Here is a 9,486-nt window from a genome sequence, read left to right on the forward strand (position 1 = left end):
CCCCATTACCATATTGTTTTGGTTACTGTAGCTTTGTAATATGTTTTGAAATCAGGAAGTATGAGACCTCCAGCTTTGTTCTTCTTTGCCCCTGTATTTTAATGTGGCAGATTTCCATCAAGTAAATTTTGAACTATTTTCCCTGGGAGGCAGGCTGGGAAGATCCAGGGGAGGACATGGGATTGGATTCTCATCTGAGGAAACTCCTGTATGCACAGAGTGGATGACCACTGATTGTTTGCCCACCCAGCCATCTGCCACTATCTCTCTTGGTCTGCTCAGCCTGTGCCAGCCCACATTGATTGGCTGGTGGGGGGAACGTTACTTTCTTTTTCTTCTTTTATTTCCTCCTGTTCTTCCTGTCTCCCTTCCCCTCTTCCTTCCTTCTCTCTTTCCTCTTCCTCATTTCCTTATTTCTTTCCCTCTCCTTCCTTCCTTTTCTTAGCCCAGCTGCATTGGGTGACTTGCTTAAAGCAACTCAGGAGTACACAAGGCCCAATCCTTCTGACCTTTGTCGCTCTCCTCAGGGAAGAGAGGAAGGGAAGTACCATGTCTGTAACACCTACCATTGTCTGGGCTTCATGCTAGATACTTTGCTCTAAAGCACAGTGTGAGGTAGGTTTATTGGGTCCATTTCTTCATCTGTAGATCTGCAGATGAGGAACCTGATGCTTAGCTGGCTAGTACTCTGCCTGAGGTTTCACAGCTATAGTTTCATTGCCCTTCATGTGGATCACCTAAATATGTCTTCCTAACAGCACTCTGAGGACGGTGCTTGTTTCCCTATTTTCCAGATGAGGAACAGGTGGCTCTGAGCCCAGGGTCACCCAGGAAGTTCACAAAGTTCACAAACCCAGAGTCAGACCCTTGACCCCATTCTTCTCATCACCATACACTGCTCCGGACTCCGCTCAGGTGCACCCTCCCCCCACCTCCTGACAGAAGCCACTCAGCCAGGTCTCCACAATCGTTGTCATTGTGTTCCCAACAGCCATTTTATTATAACTGATTAGGTTAAGGGTTGATTGTGTTCTCGTTGTCCTTTCACTATGAATGATAGTTGAGGCTACAGCTTCTAAGGTGCAGAGTATCCCCTAATCTCAGACACATAGGGGCAGGTGTGAGTCACAGGGGCAGGAAAGCCCTGAAGAGTGTTTTACCAAGTTGTGGGCAAGGGCATTTTAGGAAGATAGAAGAACATGAACATGAAATAATACCATCAATCAACACCTACCCAGCATTTACTCTGTGTATATACTCTGTACCCATGACTATTCTAAGTGCTCTGTATATATTAATTCATTTAATCCACAAACCATTCTATGAGGTAGGTACTATTATTAGTCTTACTTTACAGATAAGGAAGGAGGCTCAGAGCAGCTTAGGAACCTGACCAAGTATACACAGCTAGAGTGAGGAGGGCACTGAGCCAGGGCTGAGGCCCCAGGACTCCATGTTAGAGAAGAGGCTGTGTGTGTGGGAAAGGCTTTTTTTCTTTTCTTTTTTTCTTCTTTAAAGAAAGAGCGGGTCCTTTGTGGAAGGGGCAGCTGTGCAGAGCTCTTAGGCCTTTGCTAATCCTCTGTAAGCCCTCCTGTAAAACGGGGACAATGATTATTGCTCCCCTAATTTCCCTTTCCAAGCCTCTCCCTTTTCTGACAACAGAGAGAATTCTCAACTTTGCAGCAAAGCTCTGGGGCATGAGGAGTACTGTTCCCAGGAGGACCCCCACTCCAGCAGCGCAGGCCTAAAATGAGTCCTCCCCTTAGGCCCTGCTAGCGTGTGTCTCTGGCAGTGCTGCCCACTGCAGCTCTCCCTCTGCAGGAGCCTGTGCAGGTCAGACCGGGAGACCCAAGAATAGCCATATACCCAGAGCAGCCGAGGTAAAGACCCTTGAATCCCTGGCTCCACCCCTCACTCGCCATGTGACCTTGGGCAAGTGTCTTAACCTCCTGGAACCTTTGTTGGCTTCACTGGGTTGTTATGAGATTAAATGAGTTTATACGTGTAGGGTGCTCAGAACAGCGCCCGGCACAGAGTAATTGCTACATAAGTGGGCTATTATTTTTATTTTTAAACATAAATTTATTTATTTATTTATTTTTGGCTGCATTGGGTCTTCGTTGCTGCATGGGCTTTCTGTAGTTGCGGTGAGCAGGGGTAACTCTTTGTTGCGGTGCACGGGCTTCTCGTTGCGGTGGCTTCTCTTGTTGTGGAGCATGGGCGCTAGGCGTGTGGGCTTCAGTAGTTGTGGCATGTGGGCTCTAGAGCTCAGGCTCAGTAGTTGTGATGCACAGACTTAGTTGCTCCGCAGCATGCAGGATCTTCCTGGACCAGGGCTCGAACCCGTGTCCCCTGCACTGGCAGTCAGATTATTAACCACTGTGCCACCAGGGAAGTCCCTGGGCTATCATTCTTATAATGCCACAAATACTATGGAGCCTCTGGGTGTTGGGGAGACGGGGGTGGACAAGGCTGAGCTCTCCCTGGCCCTCATGGAGCTCAATGTCTACTAGGGTGACCAGCTGTCCTGTTTGCTTGAGGCCTTTCCTGGCAAAAGGGATTATTAGTGCACAAACTGGGAAAGTCAGTGGTGAGCTGGACTGGTTGGGCACCCTACTGTTTAGTGGGGCACAAATAATTAACAGGCCATCCAGGTTGGCCTGGCAGAGAAGTTCAGGTGTCACGGAAGCACTGAGCCAGGGAGGAGTGAAGCCTGGGATCAGGGAGAGCTTCCAAGGGGAGGACATTTAAGCTGAGACCTGGAGGATGAGAAAGAATGAGCTGAGTGAAGAAGGAAGGAGGGGTGCGGGAGTGGGCTGGAGTGGGCAGTGGAGGAGAGTGTGCCAGGCAGAGGAATGCGTGCGGGCAGAGCTGGAGGCCAGTGAGATTGTGGCTCGTGTGGACCAAGACGTGCCCAGAGACACGGGCACAGGCCCTCAAGACAACCCTGCATGGGAGCTGGGGGAGGCTGCGAGGGACAGTGTGGCAGGGGTATACGCACATACGTTTGCTTGTATACGTGGTCACATCTAGGGAGAGCACTGGGGGAGGGGGCGCTGGAGATAAGGGTTAGAAGCCCTCTAGAGCTTTTTGAACTGCGAGAATGTAATACCTACACCAAAAGATAAAATAATCTAAACCAACACATGCGTGCCTGTGCTCACCCCATCCCCAGGCCCAGCTCATCCCAGCCACCAGGGCTGCAGGACCCCCTGACAAGGGCTGTCCCAGTCCCAGGGCCACCAAGCCGGCCCAGGAAGGGGAAGAGGCCGCAGCCACGCTGTCTGCCGCCCGGGCCTCCCCCAGGCCTGCTGCAGACAGACAGCTTATCAGTTGTTGCCACTGTGTCCCACCCAGTTGAGCTGGGCTCATTGCTGGGAAAGTGGCCCCCAGCCCTTTGCCAGGGACAGCACTGCCCAGTGTGGGACAGCACTGGCTCAGTGTGGGGAGCCAGCAGGGATGTTTTCCCAGGGGTCGGTCTGTGGTGGGGCTATCTCGTGAGTGTGCAGAGACAGGCCTGGGGCCCAGGAGTCGGTCTGCTGGAGACTCACTCTGGGGTGTTAAAGAATTAAGTTTTGAGGCTTCCCTGGTGGTGCAGTGGTTGAGAGTCTGCCTGGCGATGCAGGCGACACGGGTTCGTGCCCCGGTCCGGTAAGATCCCACATGCCGCGGAGCCGCTGGGCCCGTGATCCACGGCCGCTGAGCCTGCGCGTCTGGAGCCTGTGCCCCACAACGGGAGAGGCCACAGCAGTGAGAGGCCCGCGTACCGCAAAAAAAAAAAAAAAAAAAAAAAAAAAGAATTAAGTTTTGGTGTTTTCTTAAAATTATACAGGTCATCCAGAAAAATGCATTCTCCTTATAAAATAATCACACAGTTCTTCAGTGTATGAAGTACAAGTTCCCCCTCTCTGGAAATGGACCTGTTGGGTACCGGGTCTGGGCTGTACCTGTAAGGTCCACGCCCTCATTCAGTCCTCATGGCCTTTGGGGAGGTGGGCACCTCGTGCTCATTTTACAGATGAGCAAACTGAGGCCCAGCTGGTGAAGGTTTGTCCTCGAACCCAGGGCAGGGGAGTGGCAGAGTTGGCTCCAAGACTCCATATCATATCAGGTGGGCTGGGACAGAGGGCCTGTCCTGGGGTCAGGGGAGCTGGGGACCCACATGGCCCTGAAGGGTATGTGGCCTTGGCCTACCCTGGCCTCCCTTGGCCTCTCTGGCTTCCAGTTGAGGAAGGGTCTGGGTGCCAGCTCCGCTCCCATGTACTCTGTTCCAGGTTCTGAGCCCAGTCCTGGGTCACCAGCCTCTGCCTCTTTCCCACGGTCCCATCCCTCCCATTTGCAGGAGGCTGACCTTGAACTCTGGACTCTTGCCCCCTAGAAGGGGTTTTTGTGTGATTTGGGAAGGACAAAGAACGCCTTTTGTCAATAGGGCAGGAATTACATGGTGGGTATTCCTGGCAGGCACAGGGGAGCGTGATGCTAGTCCTAGGTCTGGTGCGGCCACCACCGAGCCACGGAAGTGTGTTTCTAATTACAGGATGAATGTGGTCAGCAGGACCCAAATATTTCACAGGATCCTAGTGAAAGGATGCTAACCAATTCCTCCCATGGTGGTTGGTCGGGGGGTGGGGGAGATGGATTCACAGATTGAAAGGGAAGTCGGGGAGGAGGGGCAAGACCTTCTCAAAGAGCAGTGAGGAGTGACGTGATATGGAGGAGAAGGGGGACAGAGCCCTGCTTTGGGAGGCAGACAGGCCTGAGTTTGAATCTAGGCTGGTGACTTCCCAGCTATGTGACCTTGGGCAAGTCACTTAAGTTTGTCGCCTCCCAGAGTTTCAGCTCCTCACCTCCAAAAGGGAGACAATAGTCTCTTTCTTGCAAGGATATCATGAAGACTATAGATAATGTGTATAGTGTTTAGCATGGAGCCTTTACACGGGAGGTGTAAAGAAAGAAACTCTTTATGTCCCAGGGTAAGAATGAAAGCTTGGACTTCTGTGAATTTTATAATTTTGAAAAACTATTTTTCTTACTATAAAACAATATGGGGCTTCCCTGGTGGCTCAGTGGTTGAGAGGCCGCCTGCTGATGCAGGGGACACAGGTTTGTGCCCCGGTCCGGGAGGATCCCACATGTCGTGGAGCGGATGGGCCCGTGAGCCATGGCCGCTGAGCCTGCGTGTCCGGAGCCTGTGCTCCGCAACGGGAGAGGCCACAACAGTGAGAGGCCCGCGTACCGCAAAAAACAAACAAACAGAAAAAGCACAATATATGATCATTGTCAAAATATTAGTATATAGTGATAAGAAAAAAAAGCCACTGGTAATCCCTTCACCACTTATTATTTATAATTGTTATTTATTGCTATTAAGTGTTAATGGTGGGATTTAAGGTATCAGAGGTGGGCTGATGGCCTAAATAATCTCAGCATGTCTCACATTATTCTGCTTAGGCTGAATGTACAAGCTGCCACCCTCCCCCAAAGGAAGGTAGCCGGGGGTGGCTGACCCTTGCTTTGGTGATGTCGGAAGCTGACTCTGCCCTGGGAGGACACCAGGCTCAGCCTGAAGGAGTGGCCTACCCAGGCCACCTCCCAGCAGCATGTCAGTGATGTGTGACTGAAAAGGGCAAAGAATTAAGGGTTTGGAGCCCCACAGACCTGGGTTCCAACCTGGCTTTGGCCCTAAGATGCTTTATAAAAAAAGTTTTTTAAAGCTTTCTTTCTGTTGAGATGCTTGCAGATTTCTTTCTTTCTTTTTTTTAATATATATTTATTTTTATTTGGTTGCACCGGGTCTTAGTTGTGGCAGGTGGGCTCCTTAGTTGTGGCATGCGAATTCTTAGTTGCAGCAGGCATGTGGGAGGGATCTAGTTCCCTGACCAGTGATCGAACCCAGGCCCCCTGCATCAGGAGTGCAGAGTCCTAACCACTGCGCCACCAGGGAAGTCCCTATAAAAATTATTTTAAAAAACATTTTGAAGAAATGGTACAAGTGATTGTCAAAAAAATTTTTTTAAGTATAGAAAAGTCTAAGGAGAAAAGTACCAACTCTACCACCCAGAGGTAGCCACAGTTAACTCCCTGGGGAGCATCCTTCCTGTCCTGTCTCTATATAGATAGTTGTATGCATTTATTCGATTTCCCATAAGCAGGGTCAAATGATGGATGCTGTTTGCACGGTGTGTTGTGGCAACTGCCTAATTCAGCCACCCGTAGAAGGGTAGAGAGGAGACAGACGGCACCGCTGCATCATGGGGCCCGATGTGGGTCTTAACAACGGGATGCTGACCTTGTATTCCTTTTTTTTTTTTTTTTTCTGACCATGCTGCATGGCTTGCGGAATCTTAGTTCCCGGACCAGGGATTGAACCCAGGCCACAGCAGTGAAAGCACAGAGTCCTCACCACTGGACCTCCAGGGAATTCCCTGACCTTGTATTTTTAATGTGTTCCTTGATCTGTTGTGTCCCAGTCAGGGGCTGGGAAGTACTTCATATGTACAGGGAGAGGAGCAGCAGGAAGGCTTGCCAGCTGGGACAGGGATCAAGGGTCTCATGTATCCTGGACCATTCTCTAGGGATCCAGTGCAGCACAATGGTTGAAGAGTTAATGCTGGGGCTTCCCTGGTGGCGCAGTGGTTGAGAATCTGCCTGCTAATGCAGGGGACACGGGTTCGAGCCTTGGTCTGGGAGGATCCCACATGCCACGGAGCAACTAGGCCCGTGAGCCACAACTACTGAGCCTGCGCATCTGGAGCCTGTGCTCCGCAACGAGAGGCCGCGATAGTGAGAGGCCCGCGCACCGTGATGAAGAGTGGCCCCCGCTTGCCACAACTAGAGAAAGCCCTCACACAGAAACGAAGACCCAACACAGCAAAAATAAATAAATTAATAAACTCCTACCCCCAACATCTAAAAAAAAAAAAAAAAAGTTAATACTGGCACCAGGCTGCCTGGGTTCACATCCCAGCTTTGTCCTTGCTGGCTGCCTGAACTTGGGCATGTTCCTTGACCTCCCTGTGCCTCAGTTTCCTCATTTGCAAACCAGGGGATCATAATAGAACCTCCCTTATAGGGTTGCCTGAAGTTTAAATGAGTTAATTCAAATAAAGCACTTAACATTGCTGGCACAGGTGAATGATTCATAAGTGGTGGTTGTTATTAATGTCACCCTTATTATTCTATGGCCACATTTCTCAGTCTGTGGAGCCAGCAGGCAGCTCCGGCCCTCCCGGGGGCCACACTGGCCTCGGGCCAGTTGCTCTAGGCTCCCAAATGGCCCTGCCCTCCCTCCTTGAAACTTGCCCTCTCTGGATCTCATTCACTGAGAGCTCCCAGCCTTTAGCAAGGTTTGGGGGGGCAGCGATCACATTGGGTATTTGGGCGCAAGTAAGCCCACTGTTGTTCTTGGCTACCTCTGACTTTCCATCCCCTAGGCCAGAAGCAGAGCCAGAGAAACTGTTGTTCTTGTGGTGGTTGTTTTATAAAAACTGGCCATCTGGGGCCCTCTCAGTGAACTCCCATTTCACATAGAGGAAACCCGAGGCCCAGAGAAGTGAAGTACTGTCACCCGCTGTTCAGTGGTGAGCGAGCCTCCAAGTGCAGACTAGGAGCTCTTTTCCAGGCCCTGGGTGGTAATCTGTCCAGACTCCTCTCTGTGTCCACAAGGCAGTCATGACGCTGTCTGAACTTAGCTTGAATCTCTGTTAAAGCAGCTCTGTGCTCAGCTAATACTTGCTCTGCAGGACTGTGGAGGTGCATCTCTCACCCTCTTGTGCTACAGAGGAGGAAACTGAGGCTCAGAGGGAGATTGGTTGACGGCTCTGGATCACACAGTGAGCCGGGATGGGGGGCCGCCAGAGCTCAAGGCTCCCGGAGCCTGAGCCAGTGCTGTGCCTTCTTCCCAGCCCCACTCTTCCGTCCAGTCAGTGCACTGGCTAAGCATGTCCACAAAGAAGCCAGGGCCCTGTGGGGAGTGTGTGGGCACCAAGAAGAGGGGCCAGGCCTGAAGCAAGGATGGAGAACAGGACATGCCTCAGGCCCAGACCGTATTCCAGGAGCGGGTCCCTCCTTCCACCTTAGGATGGAGGGGTGGAGGATGGTGGAGAAGGCCAGGCTTGTGCTTCTGCAGTTGAGAACTCCTTGTTCTTTTGCAGTCAGGGAAACTGAGGCAGAGAGCTTCAGAGCAAGATAGAGATTCATCAGGTCCAGAAGAGTCCACAGCTGTGCCTTCTGCTCTCAGCCCCCTGACTTCCAAAGCTCCAGCCCAGGCACCCAGGTACCCTAGGGCACCCCCAGACCAGAGGGATCTAGAAGAAGGGGGTGAAGCCCACTCTGCCTCTCACTTGCAGGGTGACTTTGGAAAAAGCCACAGCCCTTCTCTGGGCCTCAGTTTCCTCATCTGCACAATGTATCAGTGGTCATCGTTGGCCTCACCCATCACATGAGGACCAACATAACGTGTGTGACTTTTCTTTGAAAATTATAAAGTGAAGGGCATGTGTGAGGTTCATGAGGAAAACTCAAAAAAACTAGAGGGTGGAGGGTGGTTACAATCATCTAAGGAGAAAAGTTATTATGGGAGGTGTCCAAACTCTGTATATTTTTAACATCACTCTATTGTTCATATTTTCTTATAAAATTAATTTATCTTTTTATTGCCCCCCGCAGACTTTACCACAAGTGTAAGGAAATAGAAGCAGAAAAAAAAAAGGAAGAAAGAAAGAGAAAGTGAGAAGGAGTAAGAGAAGAAAGAAGGAAGGAAGGAAGGAAGGGAGGGAGGGATGGAGGGAGGGAGGGAGGGAGGGAAGGAATTCATAGTTAACATTTTGGTGGAGCTCCTTTTTTCTATGCATGTGTATCAAAATATCTACATGTACACGTGTGCTGAAGACTATAGAATAATATTTTATATATTGTTTTTTGTTTGTTTTGTATTTATTTAGTTTTGGCTGTGTTGGGTCTTCGTTGCTGCGCATGGGCTTTCTCTAGTTGAGGCAAGCGGGGATTACTCTTCGTTGCGGTGCACGGGCTTCTCATTGTCGTGGCTTCTCTTGCTGCGGAGCACGGGCTCTAGGCGCGTGGGCTTCAGTAGTTGTGGCACACGGTCTCAGTAGTTGTGGCATGTGGGCTCTAGAGCGCAGGCTCAGTAGTTGTAGCGCACGGGCTTAGTTGCTCCGTGGCATGTGGGGTCTTCCTGCACCAGAGTTCGAACCCATGTCCCCTGCATTGGCAGGCGGATTCTTAACCACTGCGCCACCAGGGAAGCCCCTATATATTGTTTTATACAGTTTTCTCTTTTCTTCATTTGCCAATATTTCAGTAACATTTCACCTTGTCACCAAAGGTTTATGTGCAGCACCCTTTCACCCCTCACGGCTGTGGAGAATCTGGAGGATACTGTGGTTTAGTGAGGCAGCCACTATAGGTCCGAGCAGTTTAAGTGACAGTGTAACACCCCGAGGCTCCTACCTCCAGGCCTCTTCCCCG

The 9,486-nt window shown here is 50.8% G+C and overlaps 1 long non-coding RNA gene across 1 annotated transcript in view; it reads left to right on the forward strand.

The window, feature by feature from the left end:
• The window catches only part of LOC309803105, a 44,432-nt gene extending 36,234 nt beyond the window's left edge, over nucleotides 1–8,198 (forward strand). Inside the window, exon 3 of the long non-coding RNA XR_014293902.1 lies at nucleotides 8,154–8,198. This is a non-coding gene — a long non-coding RNA (uncharacterized lncRNA). The remainder of the gene's footprint in view (nucleotides 1–8,153) is intronic.
• Nucleotides 8,199–9,486: the final 1,288 nt, after the last annotated feature.

The sequence above is a fragment of the Mesoplodon mirus genome (genome assembly GCF_964341445.2).
Source record: "Mesoplodon mirus genome assembly, chromosome: 4".
Lineage (NCBI taxonomy): Eukaryota > Metazoa > Chordata > Mammalia > Artiodactyla > Ziphiidae > Mesoplodon > Mesoplodon mirus.